Below are 25,692 nucleotides of genomic sequence, written 5' to 3' on the forward strand. Positions count from 1 at the left end.
TTCTGCTGGTTGTTAAATACTTCTCTGCACTGCACTGCAGGAGGTCATATAATGGGGAGGGGTAAGCTAACCTGGGGGTGGTAGGTGTGGAGAGATAATCAGGGAAGGTGTAGCAGATGCACTAGCTATTTGTTCATACTTATTCCTTTTTCTAAATTTTTTTGTAGCTACTATTTATTTATTTATTTGTTTGTTTTTCTTTATTGATTAAGGTCCTTATCCCCTCTTTGCTTCCCCCCCTCCCCCACTGTTCATATAATTTATTCTTAGCTTTGCCATTAAAACACAGCCACTGCTTTGTTCAGGGTGGCAATTTGCTCAGATTAAAAACCCCATATCCCAGCCTCCGCTGGGGTTGGAGTCACATGACTAATTCTGGCCAGTGAGGCAGAACTAGAAATCTGCCGGGGAAAGGTCTTGCTTCGTGATGTGGGCACCACCTCTTAGTCCTTAATTTCTGCTGCTTCTTTGTTTTGCCTGGACTGATGGCTAGAGCCCCCTGAACTGCCTACTTCTGGGCTTCCTCTTAGGTGAAAAATAATTCCTATTTATCTAAACTTCTCAGTTAGGTCTCTTTACAAGCAGCCAAATACAATCTTTTACTAAGAAAGAAGACTTTCCTGAAAAAGTAACGTTTGTGCTGATTTGACCGGAAGAGGCAGGAGCTAAACGGAAATGGAGTGTTTACTTTGTGCCCAGTACGCCATTCGCTGGGTTGCAGCTCTCAGATTTGTACCCCTGTGCTCTTGCCCTCTTCCTTGCCCAAAGTGCCTGGAATTTGTCAGGTGAGAGGGAAGACCATGGCAACCACAGTTTTCTTGTCCCTAGCTGTATCATTTCATGGATTAATTGGCGGTAGTGGTGGGCTTCCATACCAGAGGCTGGAAAATGAATTCTGGCTGCAACCAGCCCTCCTACACTGCAAGCAGCAACCTCTCTTCCTCCCTCTTCCTATGCTAGGCCACCAACAGCCTTCCAATCTTATTTCCAGATTCTCAGCCCCTGGGCAGACAAGCCCACCGCTCCCTGCCTGCCACAAGCTGCTTTCCCAGGGAGAGGCCTTTTGAAATCAAGTACAGAAAATTCTCATTTTAAAAAAGCCTTCAACCAGTTGCTAGGGTTTTGTGTGTCCTGCTTACCTAGCTTCCTGAGGAAAGAGACTTGTCTCCATAGAAACTGCTACGTCACACGGGCTCCGACAGCAGCTCTAAGACTGCCTCTTCCAGGACAGGCTTCCTATCAGAACCCGTCTCCCTAAGTGCATGCCTGGGGGTTGGGGGAGGGCCTGAAGTCATCGGTGGATTTAAGTCAATCTCTCAATCTCTCTCTCTCTCCATTTTCATCCTTTTTTTTTATTGCAAACAGATGGAGGAGGCAATTACACTAATAAAGAACATTTCTCTCTGTATTTTTTCTTCTTAGGTTCTTACTGGTGTGTGTGTGTGTGTGTGTGTGTGTGTGTGTGTGTGTGTGTGTGTTTGTGTGTGTGTTCGAGTTAGATGCATAGAGGGGGTGCATTTGATGGGACACTCAGGGACAGCATCTCTCTTGAGGACTCCAGGCTAACTCAAGCCCACTTTCCAAAAAACCCTTGAGTCAGCTTAAGGTAAGTAGGTTCACGTGGGGCGAGTCTGGGTTGTGGGGGAACTCTCTTTCTTGTCTTAGAGAGGAACACAAGGTCATCTAGGCAGTTATTCTCCTCCTACACAAATACAAATGGACCTTGCTTCTAAATAGTGCAATCGTACAGTTCATCCAAATGAGGACGTTGATGAGTCTGCAGGCTCTATCCACCAAGCCAAACCAGCTAGGGCCCTACCTGTGTCTTCTTAAACCTTTCAGGCATTGTCTCTGCAATGTTCTTTAGAACCAAATCGTTCTTCTTGGGTCTGGCCCGTCCTCCTGTATTCACAGTCAGACTTTCGTCTCCTCAAAACTTCAGTGCTGCTGACGACAACATGAAGTGGGTCACCTCAGGCCTGTGCATGAGGAAGGTGCAGCCCTTCCAGATGGAAGGAGCCAGCTTCTTCATCACATGGTACAAAATCCCGGAAGGCAAACCTCTGCTGCTCTCCTTTTCCAGAAATTCTGGTTCGTTTGTGCTTGTTAGTTTTTCAAAGCAAACTTTACTAGTAGAATCAACTAATGGCTTCCAATTTTTTTTTTCTTGAAGGATTGTTTTGGGCATTAACATAAAGGTTAGCTTAGGGGGAATGACATCTTTATGTTGCTAAGTCTTGGTGTACCTTTCCATTTTGTTTGTTTTCTTTTGTGTTAGGTGTTTGTTTTCTTTTAATACAAATATTTGGGCCACAACTGGACAATCTGATTTAGTATATTTGGAGCTGGGCCAGTGCAAAGAAGGTCAGGGGTAGAGGAAAAGAGCCTGGGGGTCAGGGGTCAAGCTTAGCAAAGCCCATTTCACATTGTTAGGTTACAGATCATTTCACACCCCATTTGGGTCTGCCTGTAATCCTGAAATTGGGAGGCAAATATTTTTCCTAAATTGCAGGAGAAATAATTGTGGGTAAAACAGCCTTTTGCGTGTTGAACCAGGCACTTGGCCAAGTGTGTTGATGTAGAAAGAGATTGGGCTTAGCACCCCAGGACGTGGGTTAGAGGACTGGCGTTGCTGCTCTCAGCTCCGTGAACTTGGAAAATTTGACTTCGTTTCTCTGTGTCTCTTTCCCCACCATCTGTAATGTGGACTAATAATACTTCCTACCCAGAATTATTGTGAGGATCAAATGAAATCACATATCCATTTATAATGAACAACTGAACAACATCTAAAAACTATAAAGTGATTGAAGAGTGAGATGTCATTACTATAGCTTTTTCTAATGGGACATTATATTTTGCTAGGTGTACCAGTTAATAATGCGGATTTTTTTCAATAGATGGAGTTACACATATGTTGATATATATGCGATTTGATATGTATGCTATTTTGTTGTATTGACAGCAAGCTTCAAAACTTCATATGTCAAATTTGCTGAAGGTGTTAACATCATGATATTTTTACGCTTAAAAATGTCGAATGTCGAGAAACCAAGATGGCGGCATAGGTAAACACCTAAACTGCTGCCTCGCACAACAATTTCAAAACTACAACTAAAAGACAGAACGGACACCATCCAGAACCACAGGAAAGCTGGCTGAGTGAAAATTCTACAACTAGAAGGAAAGAGAAAAGCTCACAGAGAATTGGAGGTACAGCAAAGGGTCTTTGTGCGCGCAGAGAGGAAGGGCGGCTGAGAGCCTGGATGACTTTCTCTGGCGGAAGGGGGAAGGAAGCCCCCGACCGCACTGAACCCCAGCTCTGACTGCACTGAACCCCAGTTCCGGGCAAGCCCCTGGGGACCCATGCTCTTACGGGGGGAGTCTGGACTCTTGGGCGGAGACTCGGGAGCCGGGGAAGGCGGAGGACTGAAAGCGCGCGCGTGCCAGTGCGCACAAAGGCTGCGGAGGTTGCCACAGGCTTTCCCTAGTGGAAGGGAGTCAGAGGCTCCTGAATGCACTGAGCCCCAGTTCTGACTGCAGTGAACCCCAGTTCCAGGCGAGCCCCTGGGGACCCACGCTCTTGTGGGGGGAGTCTGGACTCTCGGGCGGAGACTCGGGAGCCGGGAAGGCAGAGGTCTGAAGGCACGCACGTGCACGCAAGGGCAAGGCTGACGGGAAGCCAAGACTGAGACTCCACCCCATCCAAGCTGAGCACAGAGGCTATTGCAATTTGGCAAGTCTAATCCTATAAGGCTGTCTCCAGCACCGAACTTCTCCCAGCATAGACACAGCTGATCCTTACAGCCAACTGGCCTGGAGGTCAATTCTTCCCAGGGATACCAACAACAATAAAGACTTAATTACAACAAGGCTGTACACACAGTCCACAAAGGGGTGCACCAAGAGTGTCCACCTCAGGTTAACTGGGGAGGCAGACCCACTGGGCCATATTGGAAACCTAGCACACAAATCTACCTTACCAACTCAGGGAAGCAGTGAAAATGCGGCGTCAAAGAATCAGATCACAAACGAAAGAAATGGAGGAAAACAAACAACTGGATATAGAATTCAAAACCACGGTTATAAGGCTTTTTAAGAATATCCTAGAAAAGGCCGATAAATATAACGAGACCCTCAAAGATATGAAAAAGGACCAACTAGAAATTAAACATACACTGACTGAAATAAAAAATATTATACAGAGACCCAAAAACAGACAAGAGGAACACAAAAATCAAGTCAAAGAATTGAATTACAAAGAAGCAAAAAACACTCAACAGAAAAAGCAAAATGCAAAAAAAAAAAATCCAAAAAGTTGAAGATAATGTAAGAAGACTCTGGGACAACTTCAAGCGTACCAACATCAGAATTATGGGGGTGCCAGAAGAAGAGAGAGAGCAAGATACTGAAAACCTATTTGAAGAAATAATGACTGAAAACTTCCCCCACCTGGTGAAAGAAATAGACTTACAAGTCCAGGAAGCCCACAGAACCCCAAACAAAAGGAATCCAAAGAGGACCACACCAAGACACATCATAATTAAAATGCCAAGAGCAAAAGACAAAGAGAGAATATTAAAAGCAGCAAGAGAAAAACAGTTAGTTACCTACAAGGGAGCACCCATACGACTGTCAGCTGACTTTTCAACAGAAACTATGCAGGCCAGACGGGAGTGGCAAGAAATTTTCAATGTAATGAATAGCAGGAACCTACAACCAAGATTACTCTACCCAGCAAAGCTATCATTCAGAATTGAAGGGCAGATAAAGAGTTTCACAGACAAGAAAAAGCTAAAGGAGTTCATCACCACCAAACCAGTATTATATGAAATGCTGAAAGGTATTCTGAAAGAAGAGGAAGAAGAAAAAAGTAAAGATAAAAATTATGAACAACAAATACATATCTATCAACAAGTGAACCTAAAAATCAAGTGAATTAAAAACCTGAGGAACAGAATAATCTGGTGAATATAATAGAATCAGGGTCATAGAAAGGGAGTGGACTGATAATTCTCAGGGGGAAAGGGGTATTGGGGGGTTCATGAAGAGACTGGACAAAAATCATACACCTATGGATGAGGACAGTGGGGGGGAGGTAAGGGCAGAAGGTGGGGTGGGAAATGGATGGAGGGGGAGCTATGGGGGGGAAAAGGAGAAATAATTGTAATAATCTGAATAAAGATTTATTTTAAAAAAAACAAAACAAAACAAGAAAACATGGTAATAAATTATCTAACCCTAAAACTCAAAGAGTTACAAGGAGAGCAACACGAAAAGCCCAGCATAAGCATAAGGAAGGAAATAATAAAGATCAGAGCGGAGATAAATGACATAGAGACCAAACCAAAAAAAAAAAAAGATCAACAAAACCGCCCTGACTGGTTTGGCTCAGTGGATAGAGCGTCGGCCTGCGGACTGAAAGGTCCCAGGTTCAATTCCGGTCAAGGGCATGTACCTTGGTTGCGGGCACATCCCAGTGGGAGGTGTGCAGGAGGCAGCTGATCGATGTTTCTCTCTCATCGATGTTTCTAACTCTCTATCCCTTTCCCTTCCTCTCTGTAAAAAATCAATAAAATATATTTAAAAAAAAAATGTCGAATGTCATACCAAAAAAAGAGCATTTGCGGGAAGTTTTAATTCATTACTTTATTTTGAAGAAAAAGTTATCGTATACTTCAGGAAGCTTATGGTGAACATACTCCATCTCAAGATACTTGTGAGCGATGGTTTAAACATTTTAAAAGTGATGATTTCGATGTGAAAGATAAAGAACGGCCAGGTCAACCAAAAAAGTTTGAAGACCAACAATTACAAGCATTATTGGATGAAGATGCGTGTCAAACTCAAAAACAACTTGCAGAAAGATTAAATGTTGCTCAGCAAACAATTTCTGATCATTTACAAGCAATGGGAAAGATTTTAAAGGAAGGAAACTGGGTGCCACATCAACTGAACGAAAGACAAATGGAAAACCGAAAAGTCATCAGTAAAATGTTGTTTCAACAGCATGAAAGAAAGTCTTTTTTGCATCGAATTGTTACTGGTGATGAAAAGTGGATTTATTTTGAGAATCCCAAATGCACAAAATCATAGGTTGATCCAGGTCAACTATCAACATTGACTGCAAGGCCAAATCACTTCGGAAAGAAGACAATGCTCTGCGTTTGGTGGGATCAGGAAGGTGTGGTGTATTAGGAGCTTCTAAAACCAGGTGAAACCATTAATACTGATCACTACCAACAACAAATAATCAATTTGAACCACACTTTGATCGTGAAACAACCGGAATGTTCCTGAAGACATGGCAAAATAATTTTGCTTCATGATAACCCACCATCACACACTTCAAAACCAGTTAAAGACACTTTAAAAGATCTTGCCTGGGAAGTATTAACCAACCCGCTGTATTCACCACACCTTGCTCCTTCAGGTTACCACTTGTTCCAATCGATGGCACACACGTTTTCTGAGCAGCACTTCAAAATGTACGAAGAAGTGGAAAATTGGGTCTCTGAATGGTTTGCCTCAAAACAAGAAAGTTCTATTGGGATGGTATCCACAAATTACCTGAAAGATGGGGGAAATGTGTAGCTAGTGATGGACATTACTTTGCATTAAGCACTTTTGATGTTTTTCTTGAAATTATCATGTTTTCTTTGATTACAAAATCTGCCATTATTAACCGGTGCACCTAGTAAGCTACAAACATCTGAATGTAGCTTTTGAAATCTGATATGCCCCTGAGCTTGGAATTCTTACAGACGGCAAGAATTCCGTCTATGTTTCCCATGTGCTTCAAGACAGAAACCCCATCACAGATCACAGCGAGGTTATCTCTAAGGATGCGTCAACAGAAGACTACCTGGGCACACGGGTTGACTTTGTTTAGTTTGACACAACCTGGGACTCTCAAAACAAGAGACTGTCAGCCCAGTATTGCAATAGCAATATACCTGTGGGTGCTCTTTATTTAAATGAAATTCACTTGTGGGAAACTAAAGACTCTTTAAAAACTGACACCCCTTCTCCCATTTACTAAAGGGCTTGGTAAATGACCCTAGCACTTAGCAACCCTAAGTTCTACCTTCTGCCAATTGCTGGGCATGTGGAGATCATTTCACACTCTGCTGATGGGAAAAGTATCTACCCCCCACCTCCCAAGGACACATCCAAACTATCCTAATATATAAAAACCCTGGGTCCGTCACATCCTCAATGACCAGAGGCTCGACCAACCGGAAGTCAGTCCTGCAGTCAGTGCTGGGTTGCCATGGCGACCCAGCACTGACTGTTGAGGCTGCAGGTGTGGTGACACAGCACTGACTGCTGAGGGGGCTGTGAATCAGGCCCAGAGAGAGACCTGAAGAGAGAATCAGGGTCTGATCCATAGCCTCTGTGGCAGCTGTTGATCAGCACTTGCCTCTCTCTTTTACTCTAGACCTGGCCAGCAGCCGGGCCTCCATTTCTCTCCAGGCCTCCACCCAGGCTGCTGATCAGCCCTGCCTTTCTGATCAGGCCCCATTGATAGGCCCAGAGACGCTGACTGGCATAGAAACCGACCAATCAGAACCAAATCTGGGTCAACTGTGAGGAGCCAATGGCTGCCTAGGAGGCAGAGCTTTTGACACTGACTGGCATAGAAACTGACCAATCAGAACCAAATCTGGGTCAACTGTGAGGAGCCAATGGCTGCCTAGGAGGCGGAGCTTGTGATGCTGACTGGCATAGAAACCAGCCAATCAGAACCAAATTGGCCAGCAGAGGAGGGCAGTTGGGGGCAAGATCAGGCTGGCAGGGGAGGGCAGTTGGGGGGGGACCAGGCCTGCAGGGGAGGGCAGTTGGGGGGGGAACCAGGCTTGCAGGGGAGGGCAGTTGGGGGCCATCAGGTCAGCAGGGGAGGGCAGTTGGGGGTAAGATCAGGCCGTCAGGGGCGGGCAGTTGGGGGCGATCGGGCCAACAGGGGAGCAGTTAGGTGTTAATCAGGCCGGCAGGGGAGCGGTTAGGGGGTGATCAGGCTGGCAGGCAGAAGCAGTTAGGGGCAATAGGCAGGCAGGCATGTGAGTGGTTAGCAGTCCCAGATTGTGAGGGGGATGTCCGAGGGGTCCCAGATTGGAGAGGGTGCAGGCTGGGCTGAGGGACACCCCCCTCCCCCTGTGCATGAATTTCGTGCAACGGGCCTCTAGTTAAAAATAAATGGGCAGTGTATGAGAACTGAAGTACCAAAAAGCACCACTAGTAAAACTTCATGACCAATAGGCTACTTTATGAAATGCCTGGAAGTTAAAGGGAGAGAGAATGGGGTCTTTCACAGATTAGCCCCATGCGTGAGCTATCTCCTTTTAAAGATGAAGAGCTATTCTTCTTTCCAATGCCCCTTCTGACCTCACCTGGTAGGTTTCAGGACTATCTATATCCTGTTTGTAAAGGCTCTTTACAGTTATTCCTCATGCCTTCTGTCTCTTTCAATGTCCTCCTATCCTGCCTTTCTCTTCTTGAACATATAAAATTGTATTTTATTTTCTCTTGAAAAGAACCACCTCCACAACTATACGTCTGTTCACATTTTTTTGGAAGCTCTAACGATGTTATGTGACAAAAAGTCCACAACAGTGTTCACATTCTTTGACCTATTAATTTTAACACTGGGAAATGGTTCCAAAATAGCAACTCAAATGAATGAAAAGAAAAAGAAAAGAGAAACTACATGTAAAAAAAAAAAAAAAAAGGTGTTTATAGCAAAATGTCCAATGATTGAACCCAATAAACTTGTGCTGAATTTATAAGTTAAAATATTACACAACTTTAAAGGGGGAAATGAAAGACTTTGTAGAAACATTTTTAATTGCTTTGACCAATGAAAAAGAAATAATAGAAAATAGTATACATATTACAATTACATAGCAATCATGTTAATACATTGAAATAATCAAATAGTCAGAAGAGAACAGAGAGAGCAGAAGGCTCACAATACCTGATGGAGCTGCTTTAATAACAGGAACGGAAAAGAAAGGTGCTCTCACCGCTCCCCAGGCTGCTCACCCTTCCTTCCCGCCTTCCCTGCCCGTTCCAGAATATTGTAAGAAAAAAGAAAAATTTTGCATCAAATAATATTAAAACTCGTATTTGCTAAAGAATAAATGTGACCTTTTGACAGCTTCCCATTGCCACTCCAAGTACCCCAACTGCCACTAGAATAAGATCGTTCTGCGGTTTCCTATAGACATTGCACAAGTGGTATTAAATAGAGGTATTGTGATCATTTTAAACATGTTGACTCGATTTCCTAAAGCAGGACACCTCCTCAGGCTTGGGAGTAGCGGCGGAGGATGAAACATAGCCTGTATTTTAAATGTATTTAAAACTTTTAAAAATGCCAGTAACACTCTTCCCAAATTTTGGCAGAAACAGGGACTCGAGTCACACCAGGAATCAAAAGCAGGGACAGAAATACCAGCGTGCTGGAGCTCAGACATAAATAGTTTATTTGTCAAGCCATAAACCTAACTTAAAAAAAGTAAACTATTTTAAATTGGTACAAAACCTACCTAATAATTTAAAATATTCTATAAAAGGTAGGAATGCATTATCCTATTCAAGTCCTTTACACTTGAATCATGAATTTTTTCCTAACTACTTTGTAAAATGTACATCTACTTTGTTGCAGTTTATTTTTTAAAGCCCTATACTCACTTATCTCGCGCTTGAAAAGGAAAATCAAAAACGACTATCACAGTTAGGAGGAAATTGGAGACGCCAAGTCAAAGTGTACTCTGCTACACGTGAGGGGCAAGCCAGCGGCCCCCACCCATCAGGCAGGGTCTAGTGTTCTAGGTACCCATGGAGATTACCAGCCTTGCTCCCAGGAATGGGGTGAAGAAAGAGAGGCCTGGGTTCGCTGGACACTGTTCCTTACCTCCCAGGACAAGGACAGGCTGGTTGGTGTCTAAGTTCTTCTTGCTGCACAGCCTGCCGAGGCCTGTGACATCTCACCGGGATCTGCTTCTATGGAGTTCTTTGGCATAAGCGTCTCTCCTACCCTGATCACTGTAGATAAAAGCACTTGACTTTTAATTAATGGGAGCAAATGCATTCTTTAATACACATAGAAGTAAAAGATGGATCTGTGTCTTTTGCACACACATAGGGACAACTTAATTTAATGTCACTGAAGGGGGCCTGGAAAAGGTCTTAGCAAGACCCATCTGGCCCCCTCCCATTTAGCACGGATCACTTCCTCCTCATGACAGAGATGCTAATTGTGAGCCCTGCTTCCCAACACCATAGGATGTGGGGTAATTACTGTTCCTAAAAGAATTCCAAACAGGGCTCTGTTTTGAATTTGATGAAACATAATGAGAAATCTCTGTGGCAGATGACAATATTCTCCTTTCAATTAATGGGATACTTGCTCAGAGCCATCCCAAAAACCATTAGGCACCAATTAGAGAGATTTATGGCCTTTGAAAGGACCAAGCACAAACATTTTTCAATTAGAAAGTGTGGTAAAACTATCTCTTTGGAGGACATTTATTTAAATGAAATATGAGAAGACAGTACAAATAACAGCTCTGACAAGGGGTTAATATTCAAACTAAATAAAGAACTCATACAACTCAACACCAAACAAACAAACAAACAATTCAGTTTAAAAAGTGGGCAGAGGACCTGAACAGGCATTTTTCCCAAGAAGACGTACTAACAGCCAACAAATATATGAAAAGATGTTCAACTTTACTAGCTGTTAGGGAAATGCAAATCAAAACTACAATGAGAGATCACCTCACATCTGTTAGAACGGTTATTATCAACAAGACAGGTGATAACAAATGTTGGAGAGGTTGTGGAGAGAAAAGAACCCTCATTCACTGCTGGTGGGAATGTAAACTGGTACAGCCACTATAGAAAATAGTATTAAGACTCCTCACAAAATTAAGAACAGCAATCAATATGACACAGCAATCCCTCTTCTGGGTACCTGCCTGAAAAACTTGAAAACATTTATTCACAAAGATATATGCACCTCTTTGTTCATTGCAGCATTATTGACAGTGGCCAAGACATGGGAACAACCAAATTGTCCTTTGACAGAGGATTGGATAAAGAAGATGTGGTACATATACACAATGGAATACTACTCAGCCCTAAGAAAAGATGAAATACTGCCATTAGTGACTATATGGATGGACCTTGAGAATATTATGCTAAGCGAAATAAGTCAGTAAGAAAAAGTGAAGAACCCTATGATTTCACTCATATGTGGCATATAAAACTTAAGCTCACAGACATAGACAACAATATGGCGCTTACCAGAGGAAGGGGGTCAGGGGATAGTAAAGAATAAAGGGGACCAAATATATGGTGATGGAAGATGATTTTAACTTTGGGTGGTGAGCACACAATGCAATATGCAGATCATGTATCATAGAAAGGCACACTTGAAACCTATATGACCCTATTAACTAATGTCACCCCAATAAATTTAATAAGTTTTAAAAAGAAATATTAGCAGACAGAAGAATTTTCTAGAACATTTTCCATCCGATCTGAAAGTCCAATTGCCAGATGCAAATCTCATTAGGCCATTTTATAGAATTTCATTTATTCCTTCTCTTCTTCAGTCATTCACTAGTAAAAATGATCTAATAGATATTTATGAAAGGTTATCATGAGTAAGGTATAGGACTTGGCTGTGTTAAACTGTAACGATGAATAAGAGGGGAACTTTCCCATTAGAGGACTCTGCATGTTTGAAAAAAAAAAAAGATATGAAGTTAGAAATCCCGAATTCAAGTTCGAGCTTCACCCATTGCTGGTATATGACTTTGAGCAAATCACTTACCCGCTCTGAGCCTCAAAGTCTTCAAAATGAGGATAAGAATGCCTACCTTTTAAACCTCCTAGAATTGCTCTGAGTAAAATGATGTACACTAAATCTGACCATAAAGTGCTACATAATCAATAGCAAGAGGCTATTGGTATTCAGAAACTTACAGTCCAGGAGGGGAGATTTAAAGCATACAGAAATACCTACAGTACAAGGCGAAAGCCAATGTAAATTTGATAGAGGTATGAATTTATTTATCGGTTCAAAATATCTATTGAGTCTGAAATGGTCCAGATGATGCTCAGATGAAGCGCAAAGGAATTAGGAAGAGATTGAATTATCTCCTTGTTCCTTCAGTGCTCCCCACTACAATTATTCCCCAGAATTTGCAGTATCCCTGCAATTATCAGTGTGCCTCTCACGCTTTCCAACTGTTATAAAACTTATTGTGCACAGTTTGATTTCCTTTCGTTACAAGGATCTGCCGTTGCTCTGGAAACAATCTTACTCTCCCCTCACTTGAAGAGGAGAAGGTGAGCAGATGGATTAGCTTTTTTTTTTTTTTTTTTTTAAATAAATCTTTATTCAGATTATTACAATTATTTCTCCTTTTTCCCCCCATAGCTCCCCTCCACCCCTTTCCCACCCCACCTTCTGCCCTTACCTCCCCCCCACTGTCCTCATCCATAGGTGTATGATTTTTGTCCATTCTCTTCATGAACCCCCCCATACCCCTTTCTCCCTGAGAATTATCAGCCCACTCCCTTTCTATGCCCCTGATTCTATTATATTCACCAGATTATTCTGCTCCTCAGGTTTTTAATTCACTTGATTTTTAGGTTGGCTTGTTGATAGATATGTATTTGTTGTTCATAATTTTTTCTCTTTACTTTTTTCTTCTTCCTCTTCTTTAAGAATACCTTTCAGCATTTCATATAGTACTGGTTTGGTGGTGATGAACTCCTTCAGCTTTTTCTTATCTGTGAAGCTCTTTATCTGCCCTTCAATTCTGAATGATAGCTTTGCTGGGTAGAGTAATCTTGGTTGTAGGTTCTTGCTATTCATCACATTGAAAATTTCTTGCCACTCCCGTCTGGCCTGCATAGTTTCTGTTGAGAAGTCAGCTGACAGTCGTATGGGTGCTCCCTTGTAGGTAATTAACTGTTTTTCTCTTGCTGCTTTTAATATTCTCTCTTTGTCTTTTGCTCTTGGCATTTTAATTATGATGTGTCTTGGTGTGGTCCTCTTTGGATTCCTTTTGTTTGGGGTTCTGTGGGCTTCCTGGACTTGTAAGTCTATTTCTTTCACCAGGTGGGGGAAGTTTTCGGTCATTATTTCTTCCAATAGGTTTTCAGTATCTTGCTCTCTCTCTTCTTCTGGCACCCCCATAATTCTGATGTTGGTACGCTTGAAGTTGTCCCAGAGTCTTCTTACATTATCTTCAACTTTTTGGATTTTTTTTTTTGCTTTTTGCTTTTTCGGTTGAGTGTTTTTTGCTTCTTTGTATTTCAATTCTTTGACTTGATTCTTGGGTTCCTCTATTCTGTTTCTGGGTCTCTGTATAATATTTTTTATTTCAGTCAGTGTATGTTTAATTTCTAGTTGGTCCTTTTTCATATCTTCGAGGGTCTCGTTATATTTATCGGCCTTTTCTAGGATATTCTTAAAAAGTCTTATAACGGTGGTTTTGAATTCTATATCCAGTCGTTTGTTTTCCTCCATTTCTTTCGTTTGTGATCTGATTCTTTGACCCCGCATTTTCACTGAATCCCTGAGTTGGTAAGGTAGATATTTGTGCTAGGTTTCCAATATGGCCCAGTGGGTCTGCTTCCCCAGTTAACCTGAGGTGGACACTCTTGGTGCACCCCTTTGTGGACTGTGTGTACAGCCTTGTTGTAATTAAGTCTTTATTGTTGTTGGTATCACTGGGAAGAATTGACCTCCGGGCCAGTTGGCTGTAAGGATCAGCTGTGTCTATGCTGGGAGAAGCCCGGTGCTGGAGACAGCCTTATAGGATTAGACTTGCCAAATTGCAATAGCCTCTGTGCTCAGCTTGGATGGGGTGGAGTCTCAGTCTTGACTTCCTGTCAGCCCCGCCCTTGCGCGCATGTGCGCTTTCAGTCCTCCGCCTTCCCCAGCTCGAGTCTCCGCCTGAGAGTCCAGACTCCCCCCACAAGAGCGTGGGTCCCCAGGGGCTCGCCTGGAACTGGGGTTCACTGCAGTCAGAACTGGGGCTCGGTGCAGTCAGAATCCTCTGACTCCCCTCCACTAGGGAAAGCCTGTGGCGACCCCCGCAGCCTTTGTGCGCACCGGCGCGGCGCGTGTGCGCACTTTCAGTCCTCCGCCTTCCCCGGCTCCTGAGTCTCCGCCCGAGAGTCCAGACTCCCCCTACAAGAGCGTGGGTCCCCAGGGGCTCGCCTGGAACCGGGGTTCACTGCAGTCAGAACTGGGGCTCAGTCAGGATCCTCTGACTCCCTTTCACTAGGGAAAGCCTATGGCTACCTCCGCAGCCTTTGTGCGCACTGGCCCGTGTGCGCCTTCAGACTTCTGCCTTTCCCAGCTCGCGGTCCGAGGCTTCCTTCCCCCTTCCGCCAGTGGAAGTCAGCCAAGCTCTCAGCCGCCCTTCCTCTCTGCGCGCACAAAGCCCCTTTGCCGTACCTCCAATTCTCTGTGAGCTTTTCTCCTTCCTTCTAGTTGTAGAATTTTCACTCAGCCTGCTTTCCTGTGGTTCTGGATGGTGTCCGTTCTGTCTTTTAGTTGTAGTTTTGAAATTGTTGTGCGAGGCAGCAGTTTAGGTGTTTACCTATGCCGCCATCTTGGTTTCTCCTGGATTAGCTTTAAAGACACACAGACCTGCCTGGACTCTGCCTTGTCCAAGCCAGGGAGATGGGGGAAAGACATCTCCATGACTTGGCGAGCTCCTCTGTACGGGGGAAATGATACTGACCTGGTAGTGTCCTGTAGGGTGAGAGCAGTTTATGGAAAGCTTTTGACACATCGAACACACTCAGCAATTGCAGCTATCATTATTGTAACAAAGGCCATTTTAATCCATTTTTCTGCGTTCCTCCATTCACAGAATGGCTCAGGTTTTGATAGAGTTGATTCGATCGAGTCATAGGTGTTCTATTTTCTCATTTATTGATTTGAGAGAAGAAAAATGACCGTGGTTAAGTTTTTTTTCAATTCCCTTTAAACCAGTCATTCAAGAAGTCTTGACACAAGAAGGTGGCCTTGTAGGCAGAGCCCTTGCTGCTTCTTGACGATCGCAGAGCGGCCGCTTCTCTTTCTGGTCTATTTTGAGCCTCCGCAATCATTTTCCATATGGCCTAGTGTATATTTCTTCCACCAAAGGCAGGAGGTGCCACTTTTTGGTTTGGCCTCTCTAGTTGCAACAATTCAGTTTACAATTATGTTTTACTTTTAAGCACATAGTGAGGTGAAACTGGCAAATCATCCAAATGCTAAAAAAAAGTGGTGCGGCAGAGACTCCCCTTCACCAGTGGGTGCCCGCTTGGCAACGAGAAGATGGGTGAGGACAGCTCTGCATTCCATCAAGACCAGCTGGATAGTGCAACGTGGTTATGCTTTTTTCACAGGGATGATCCCCTGCGATCCCAGAGAGACTGGAGAAAGATAAGATTTGGGCCAGTCCTCATCTAATCAAGATTCAGAACCCGGAGTTCAGTCATTGCCCTTGGCCACTCAGCGGGAAACTTCCAAATCATGGCAGTGGACAAGAATTTGATCTGACAAGTCTAAGCACGTTCACAGGAGCTAACGGAACTTGGGATTACAGAGACACTTCAAAATAGCTTTGGACGAAGGCTTTTCTCCGTGGCAGTTATTTCTGTTTCCCTGCATTTCTGAAAATGTCCAGAGAGTGGATATTTGAAAGCCCTGCCTGCTCAATCACCTCTTCATCCAGCTGTGGATGGTTTAATTATTTTACTTTTTTTTTAGTGGAGGAATTTTATGTACTGTGTCCTGAGGCCTCCTTTGCTACTTTGGGTCCTCTGAGCAGATGCCAAACAGAATAAAACCTGCAGAAGGGAAGGTTTGTGAAGGGTACAGGGGAGAGGGGGCCGGAGAGGGCAGGGAGAGCCTTCAGACCCCTATGATAGCTGTGCAAGGAGAGGGGAAAGGAGAACTGGTAAAGTCTCAGCCGGGCCGATAGGGAGCCCTTGTGCAAAAATGGCCTTTAGAGGAGTCCCACCCTGGGAAGCAAGGCTTCCACATGAATGCTGCATTAGATCCCAAGGTGCAGAGCGGGAGGCTGCCCATGAACTACTCTCGTCGCAGCTTCTCTTGAAGGAGATGAGAGCGCAGTACCTGCATGGCTGCCAAGTCTGCTAGTGCCATAGAGACCCATTTCTCTAGGCGTGTTCAGCGAGCAGCTCCTCCCCAGTTCCCGTGGGCGTTTCTTCTAGAGGAGAAACGTAGAAGACGTTAGTTGTGCAAAACAGTCCCATCTCTGCACTTGGTCACTGTCTCCCTTCTCCAATTCCACCATGGCTTTCTACCAAACCATTGTTCACCTTTGAGAGCCCAGAGTTCTGCATTTCAGTATCAAAACAAAATCCTTTTGGTTGCTCAGACACCTCCAAATTCATTGAGATCTTTTGCATCAAACTCTCTTTGCAAACTTTGTCACGTCTGTTGTCTGGTAGACATTCAGGGCCAGTGTTCAGTCCTGTGGCCATTGTATAGTGCTGTCAATTTGCCATCTGTCCTTGTTTTCAAGACAAGCACTTCTTTCCCAGCTCCATCTCGTCATAATGACATCTTTGGAAGATCAGCAAAGCATTTCAGGCATTTAAACTTGCATGTGCACTGGGTGGCAAAGTACAGGACAGAGACCCCAGCTGGTAAAAGGGAATAGACTTGCCAAAACCGGTTTGGCTCAGTGGATAGAGCGTCAGCCTGCAGACTGAAAAGGTCCCAGGTTCGATTCCGGTCAAGGGCATGTAACTTGGTTGTGGGCACATCCCCAGTAGGAGGTGTGCAAGAGGCAACTGATCGATGTTTCTCTCTCATCGATGTTTCTGACTACCTATCCCTCTTCCTTCCTCTCTGTAAAAAATCAATAAAATATATTTTTTTAAAAAAAGGGAATAGACTTTATTTTTCACATGGCCTAAGCTGCCCCTGGTGATAAGCTGGCCACCTTTGTAGGCGTTTTAACTCTGCTGAACGGTATTTTGCTATTCCCAGTATGTTCCATAGGCTCTCAGGCCTCTGTCTGCACTGTGTCCTTATCGGAAACGTGCCTCTGCCTGTTCAAACCATCACATAGCCAACCGTACACTTTTCAACTGACATGTATAAAAATCCCCTTCATGTGTCGGGCTCTTTAAGCATTTAGGCTACAATATATAAAACAAATAGTCCTTGTCATGTAGATTCATGTAGATTCTGAGAGCTTAGTGGAGAAGAAGGAAAGACACACACACACACACACACACACACACACACACACACACACACACAGTAGTTCAGAATGTGGGCTTTGGCATCAGAGGACATGGGTTCAATTCCCATCCGTTGCATTTCCTGGGGACCTGGCTCTAAACCAGACAGGCAAAATCCCTCCCAAGTGAAGCTGGCATTCTGATGTTAACAAACATATTAATAATGAAACAACAGATACATAATATGTCATATAATAGTAAGTGTGTTGAAGAAAAATAGAGCAGGGTGAGATGATAGTGAGCAGCAGAGGTCACTGTGGCAGATAGGTCAGGGAATTCCTCTGTGAAGAGGACACATTGGACAAGATCTGGGTGGGCTGGCAGAGGGCGTGTAGCAGTCTGGAAGAAGAGCAAGGCAGAGAGATAAGCAAGGCCCTGGGGTGGGAGCACACTGCTGTGGCCAACCAATACAAGGGCCCAGGGTGGCCGAGAGCTGTGAGCAAAGGGGCAGGTGTGGGGGGAGGAAAAGGAGCTGAGGCTGCGGTCAGGTCATGTTTTGCTCTGTAGACCCAGGTAAGAACAAAGTTAATGGAGTGCATCATAGCAGCTTCCGTTTAGGGTTGTTGTTTGGGTAAATGAGGTCGTGAATGCTAGGGATCTGACATTCAGTAAGCACTTAGTGTGCATCAGCCATTACACCCGGGGGGAAGAACAGTAAGCAAGCTCTGAGCCAAGCCATGAGAAAGCACAGCAGAAAGTGAAATAAGCGAATATTCTAGAAAAATTAATGGTACTGGACAAAAAGCTGTTCCTAAAGTGTTAACTAAAATTTTTATTGGTAGTTCATCTCATGGTAAAATTGTGTAACATGTAATGAACCTAAAGCAGACATATTTTAGTGCAAAAAATTAAAATTTAAGAGCTATCAAGACTACATTATAAAATTTCCAAAAGCCTCCTAATATTTAAATAAAAAAAGGGGGGTTACTAGAAGAATATCATGTAAGGAAAAATATCCTGTAAGTAAATTACATCTAGAAAATTTTTACTTTAGAAAATTAACTTTCATTTGTAATGCTAACAGCAAGACACCCATGAAAAACACACATGGTGTCAAAACTAGCCAAAGGAAAATCATTTGGGCACAAAATGAAAAAGGATTCCAAGTCAAATTTATAGAAAAGATTCCTTTATTAACTTTTGGTCGAGAATATGTTTGTATATTTTCAGAAAACACCTCCAAGACCACGTGGATTCCTGCAACAGAGAGGAATTGACAGGATTGCTCTAGCCATGAAGACAGAAGAGAAACAGTCCAGAGATGGAAGACGCTGACGACGCCTTGCCATACTAGCAGTCAGCAGCTGTGCGTCGCTGCAGGTTGCCCAGGACCAAACCAGAGAGGGTTGGACCTGCATTACCACCATTTGTCCACCATCCAGAACTGAAATATCATTGCTGACATGTACACATAAGGAACTGTTTGACATTGAAATTGGGACTCAAAAGAACTGTTGGCCCAGAAAGAAACTCACTACAGACTGATTCATTTACCTCTCAGCATAACCATTATTGCTTGTCTCATTTTCGGCTCTATAAGTGTATTTCTAGTATCACATGATCTCTCTCATCTAGGGGAAATAATGAACAACATAAACTGATGAACAAAAACAGACCTGGAGACAGGGAAGCATCGATCAGACTGTCAAAACTCAGAGGGAAGGTAGGGGAGGGTGGGGGTAAGGGGGAGAGATCAACCAAAGGACTTGTATGCATGCATATAAGCCTAACCAGTGGTCACGGACAACTGGGGGTGGGGGCTGGGGGCATGTGTGGGGAGGGGTTTGGGATGGGAATGGGGGGATGAAGACAAATATGTGATACCTTAATCAATAAAGAAATTAATAAAATTAAAAAAAGAAACCACAAAAAAAAGAAAGCACAGCAGAGGGCTCTGAGGAAAGGCACCAAAATGAAACAATTTACACTCTCAAGGAGTTTAAAATCTAGTGGAGGGAATAAAATGGGAACCCAAATATATGCCTATGATAAATAAACTAGGGCATGAGACCGTGGGAGAGTCTTCTGTTCTTCTGAAATGAGTGCCATGTTTTCCCTTGAAGATCATCGTAAGATCCATGAGAGAAGATGTGGACCTTCCTTATTGCAATGTCCATGAGGCCAAGCACAGTGTCCTGCACATAGTAGGCACTCAATCAATACAGGGTGAGGCAAAAGTAGGTTTCCAGTTGTGAGTACTCAAAACACGGAGTTTATTCTTATATTATTATTTATTAATTATTGTGTTATTTTCCTTATGGACAACTGTAAACCTACTTTTGCCCCACTCTGTGTTTGTTGAATGGTTCTACAAACTGATTTGATGAGAGTAACCACATATGTGAAAACATTTTTAACTTTTTGGTCCCAACAATACTAGTTTCTTAAACTTTCAGATGCAAATAAAATGATCTTGTACATATGCACAGGGCCAATCATTAGGTGCTTAACTAGGTCACTGAGATTCTTGGAAACTGAAGACAAAGAATCTCTTCTCTTGAACGCAGTAGAGTGGTCATGAGGAAGTGTCAGCAGTCTCTGAAAGAGGATGGCTAGGCTCCTTACGAGACGCATGGCCCGCAGCATCGGTGTTCCCATCTGGTTTGTTTTGTTTGGGGCCAAGCTCTGTACAGCGAAAGGACAGCAGAAGTGCTCAGAGGTCATTCTAGCCAGCACTCACAAGCAGTATGCTTGTATGGTGAAAGTAACCAATTTAAAGTTTAACACACACACACACACACACACACACACACACACACACACACAAACTTGTCCTATATAATTTCTCAGCTCACCCTGACTAAAGAACATCTTCCTGGTCCACATGCAGAGCTGGAGATTAGTCTAGATGCAATTGCAGGCCACGTGATGTCACCAATCATCCACGATGTCCAATTCCACTCTCCGTTGGCCAGGAGCTGTCACTTGGGGGCCCCTCTGAGTATCCAGCAACAAGGGTCAGAGGATGGGGGTGGGCAACTAAGGGTAAGGCATTCACATAGCTGGTAGAAGGGCTCTTCCCAAGCTCAGAGAGAAATTCAGAAGCTAATGAAGGAGGAGGAGATTAACCCAGCAAAGTCAGCATCAAACCGGGTTGCTAGGAAACAAGAAGACCTTGATACAGTGGGATCCTGGCAATCAAGGCTAGGTGAAACAGGAAAAAGGTAGGAGAGGAAATAAAACATGAATGATTTCAGGAACTTGCAAGGGAAATGTGTGAATTGTCAAGGTGCCAAATTCATTTTTAAAAGCCATACCAAAAATAAATAAATAAAAGAAAGAAAGAAATGAAATGGGGCATTTGGAGAGACCTGAAAAAACCTGAACAACAGAAGTGGATGAAAAGTAAGGTTAAGCTAGTAGAGGGGTCTCTCATTGTACAAACGTGCCAATAACTGTCCTCACTTTCCTCTGAGTAGTCTGGCTCCTCTCTTACCCCCGTGACTACAGGTACTGCCATGGGAATTTTTGTGATAAACCTTGGAGCCTTGTGAATCTCTGAGACTGGTGCTCAGAAAGAAAAGAAGATGTTATAACCAGCAAAAGGAAGCTAAACTCCAGAGCAAAAGCCCAGACTGAACCTGAAATCTTGCCCACAATACCCCCTGACCTTTTCTGCTCTGCAAAATAGCCACTGATACTGCCTGAAATTATACTGGTTAAAGATGCATACATATCACTGTATATCCTCTTTTAAAAAGACAAAAATCTAATGGGAATGTAAAGTATAGCTATAGCATAGGGAATATGGTTAATAATATTATAGTAACAATGTATGGTGTCAAATTGGTACTAGATTTATCAGGGTAATCACTTCATAAGTTATGTAAATGTCTAAACACTATGTTGTTGACTGAAACTAATGTAATATTGTAATAATAACTCAAAAATTTTAAAAATTATTAAAGAAAAAGACAAAAAACTCCCAGGATGTATTAGAGGTATTACCTAGTCGTTCACACATTAGTATAAATGAGTCCATCCATTTTTCTTTTTAACATCTAGCTGAGATTACTTGCTCTGGGAAAGGGGTTTTCATTAAGGATGAAAGTTAATAAGTAACTCTATATTTTCTCATGTATTTTTTAAAATATATTTTTATTATATTTCAGAGAGGAAGTGAAAGGGAGATACAAATATCAATGATGAAAGAGAATCATTGACTGGCTGCCTCCTGCATGCCCCCCACTGGGGATTGAGCCTACAACCTGGGCATGTGCCCTGACAGGGAATCTAACCATGACCTCCTGGTTCATAGGTCGGTGCTCAACCACTGAGCCACGCCAGTTGGGCTCTCATGTATTTTTTTTTACTTTACATTCCTGCTACTTCTGAAAAGAATTTGAGACAGCAAATATTGTTGCATTTTGAGGATTTTATGGATTAAGATAGAATAATTGTACTCTCCCTCCCATACATACACATAAAACAGTGATGCTGTCTGTAGTTGAAGGTATAGCTGGAACATGGTTGGGGGAGGGATGGAAACTCAAATTGCAGTGACCCCTGAGAACAAAGAAACTAAATTGTTTCCTGTTAGTTAAACTACAAAATCCACACATGTTGGACCAGAACAAACTGAGTAATATTACATCAATTTTAAAGAATCAGAATGGCTCCCAGGCCTACCAATTTTGGCTTTAATCTGATTGAAGAAATCACCACGATTAGAACAAGAATGTGTGTGGCCAAAGGCCAGGAAGCCTAGGAAAAGGAGAGTGAAAGAAGCAAGCCTGAGTCCTGATTATGCATGTGTGGCCAGAGGAGAGATAGTGGGGCTTAAAGGTGCCTGTCCCGTCCTGAGACAGTTGATGCCCTAACCTAAGTGAGGTCTACCGCTAGCTTTCTTTCTTTTTTTTTTTTTTTTTTAATATATTTTATTGATTTTTTATAGAGAGGAAGGGAGAGGGATAGAGAGTTAGAAACATCGATCAGCTGCCTCCTGCACACCTCCCACTGGGGATGTGCCCGCAACCAAGGTACATGCCCTTGACTGGAATCGAACCCGGGACCCCTCAGTCCGCAGGCCGACGCTCTATCCACTGAGCCAAACCAGTTAGGGCTACCGCTAGCTTTCTGATCCCCCTCCAGCTTCCCTTGCATACTTGCTTCCAAGGAGGAAATGTACTGGTAGTCACATGCTTATTATCCGCAGGGCTTGATAGCCAGCAATGCTGGTGAGTAACCTGCCATTCTGGTCAGTACATCAAGCTGGTATAAGTTTGTTTAACGTGGGTCAGACCTGAACTCCAATCATTTCTGGCTCTAAGGCCACACACGAGGCTGCCTACATAAGACCTGATTACTATAAACTGTGGCCTATTTCTTTATTACTATAAAGAAAGCAGGAAAATTCCATCTCCCCTCTTATCCCAGTCCCCAGACCCTCTTCTGTACCACACAGATATTCTGTACTAGATCCCCTATTTGCATTACAATTCGGCTTCATTGTGGATAAAATGGCTTCAGAGGAACATCCTGAGCCCCCCACTCTTCCATCATTCTGATGAGAAAAAACAGTGTTAATTCCAATTGCTGATTCTCAAATGAATTTGGAGCATGACCCAGTGATAACTTGGGGACATTTTGTTCCTGTAAATTAGTCTTTCTAGCCAGTGTCTAGGAGCTGGAGGGGAAATGCAGTTAGTAAATCACTCCCAGTGATTTGAGAAGGACAGAGAAGGTTCTAGAAGAGATGAGTCAGGCTGGGGGGTGGATAGTGTGGAGGGGACAGGAACAGGGAGCCAAGCAATATTCTGAAAATGGAATTTGTACCCATCCAGAAATAACTGTCTAATCAGGTCTGGCTAACGACTTGCTGAAATGATGAAGCAAATATTAACAGAGAAATCTTTAAACGCTTCTCTCAGGGAAGATCGCATTCTTCTTGGTGATAAGGAGGTGGGTTTATAAATAACAGGCTCTGCCAGGCGATCTTGATAAGGCCTGTTCTCCCGTTTAGAGCTGGAAATTGACTGTATCTCCACAAGAATATAGCGTCTGCTGCAGTGCCGCACCCAATCGCTCTGGCCCAATGGCTGACATGAGCACGATGATGTCACACTGACTCCAACAAAACAAAAGGACAAAGGTCAGCTTACTTCTAAGCCCCTAAGTGGAAATGGCGGGCTGGGGTGGGAATAGCCCAGTACTCACTGGACTCCCTCTTACCTGGCTAGTGTGTGAGTCTGTGTGTAGGCTTCTGTTTGGCAGCCATGGGCGGGGTCTGGGATGAACAGGAGAGAAGGAAAGAGACAGAAGTCAGAACAAGGCAGTTGCCACGATCTTTCTACCCTGAAATTAAGCATGTGTCTCCTTTCAAGTTCTGTCAGAGTGCCATGATTGTACATATTAAAAGCTTCATTCATTCATTCATTCATTCATCAATTATTTATTGGCTATCCACTGTGTTCCAGGTACTGCTGGGCTAGAAGAGTACACAGTTGCAACCTTGTAGGAAAAGGGAGTGTGCCCGAGGGGCTTTGAAAGTACACAGGACAAGCATAGGAGGGGGGCGGGAGAGGGAGAGATGGCCCTGGCAGGTTTAGTTCCAGATGGTCGATGGCATGGAGAAGAGCAGTGCCTCCAAAAAGGGATGGGGCAGAAAGGCTGAATCTGAAAAAGAAACAAAAACACTCAAACCTGAACCCAAACAAGCCACACCAAATAAACCGACACACCGATGACCGTCTTGCCATACGCACGTGTGGGAGCCAGATGATAGCCCAGGTGACAGGGAGCCGGAGCTTTCCCATGGAAAGCAAGGACCAGCTGACGGCAGACACACTGCGGTACTGACAGCGCCCAGCGACCTTGATTTACTCAGCGTCCCCACCGCTTCCCAAGTAATCTGACAACTCAGAAGACAGTGGCAGGGCAGTCACAGAGCAAGACTGGCTGATTCCAGTTTGGGGTTAGGGCAAGTGTCCTGGCTCTGGGCTCAGAGTTTCTAGCGGAGCTTTACCAATGTCTATACCTCAGTGTCTTCATCTGTAAAATGGGGAGAATAAGAGAGCCAACCTCTCAGAATGGCTTCAGAGCAAGGATGACAGAAAATTGCTGTACGAACTTTGCGCATAACAAGCAGTTTGCATACGTTAGCTATATGGTTACAGCAATGAAGGAAGGCTATTCCTACTGGGTGTCTGGGAAGAGGGTGCTATCGGCTATCAATGGGAGGCAGAGCTGCAGCTTTTAGACTTGATAGAAACGAGCCAGGGGAGGGGACTGCACTCCCACCTCTGGGGTCCTCACCTGCCCAAGCAAATTAAGCAAGATACAGTGATCCTTTACCAGGGTCTTGTGAGCCCATCCCCCAAAGATCTGCTGCTCCCTGGACCCCCCTCCACACACACACACACTTGCACACAAGCTTCAAGGCTACTGTGGATAGGAACTGAAGTAGGGGAAGACAGAAAGGAAAGTGGCCAGGAGGCCTCTTTCTGAAGAAAAAAGGATTCCTCCTCGTATAGGGGGAAGGGAAAAGGTGGGGATTTGGCCAGACAACGCCCCTGCAGATCTAACACACCATCATACAACAAGGGCAAGGCCACAGAGGACCTCCTGAGGTCTCTGAAGAGAGGGGAAACTGAGGTTTAAGAAAGAAAAGGCCATCAGTGCTATCAAGGGGCCAGCCAGCCAGTTGGCCAACGGGAACAGTGTCCCAGCCAGGCCACATCCACAGTTCCCGGAAAGAGCCACAGCAGCAGGTAGGGAATGGTCCAGAGTGTACACTTAGGAAGTCGGAGAGCCTGTGGAAAGAAACTCAGAGGATCTGGAAAGCATTCAGAGATGCAAGCCAAAAATGAGGAGAAGACAGGGAGGCCGGATGGTAAATGGTAGGGCCAGTCATCACCTCTCAGTGGGTGGGCAGGACAAGGGCAGTGAGAACATCCACCCTTAGAATAGTTTTTAAAAAATGATCCTCGCTAATGAACCTGGGGTGTACTCTTTAATTAATTTATTTGCATAAGGATATCCATGGGAGTCTGGAAATTCATGTCAAACAAAGGATATCAGTGGAGATGTGAGAACCAACTTGGACGGAGCATCTCAGTTCCTTGTCTTGCTAACAGCTCTGGTCCCCACCTCATTCCCGGGAACAGAGGCATCACCTCAGAGCACTGCCAAGACCTGCCCCAGCAGAACCACTCTGAGGGACTGCTTGCTGTTCACAGCCCCGAAGAGAAGGAAGGCGTGTGTTGTTCACAAGGTCTCACCAGGTATATCGAGGTGAGCACTGGGAACTTTCGACCCTTCCTTTTGTGTCTTCTAATAGTCTGAATACCCCACTAGACTCCATCAGCCCAATTGTAGCTGGCCAGAATGTCAGGAAGAAGTTACATGCGTAAAGAGGATAGTAGGGCTAGGAAAAGAAAATAAACAACTGGTATG

The 25,692-nt window shown here is 43.9% G+C and overlaps 1 pseudogene across 1 annotated transcript in view; it reads left to right on the forward strand.

Annotated features, from left to right (window-relative positions):
* The first annotated feature begins 675 nt into the window (after positions 1-675).
* LOC308252768 (large ribosomal subunit protein eL21-like) overlaps positions 676-25,692 on the forward strand; it is a 34,078-nt pseudogene continuing 9,061 nt past the window's right edge. The window contains exons 1-2 of the transcript in view: positions 676-785; positions 1,868-2,038. The product of the transcript in view is annotated as a large ribosomal subunit protein eL21-like (transcript). The remainder of the gene's footprint in view (positions 786-1,867; positions 2,039-25,692) is intronic.

The sequence above is a fragment of the Plecotus auritus genome, assembly GCF_963455305.1.
Source record: "Plecotus auritus genome assembly, chromosome: 7".
NCBI lineage: Eukaryota > Metazoa > Chordata > Mammalia > Chiroptera > Vespertilionidae > Plecotus > Plecotus auritus.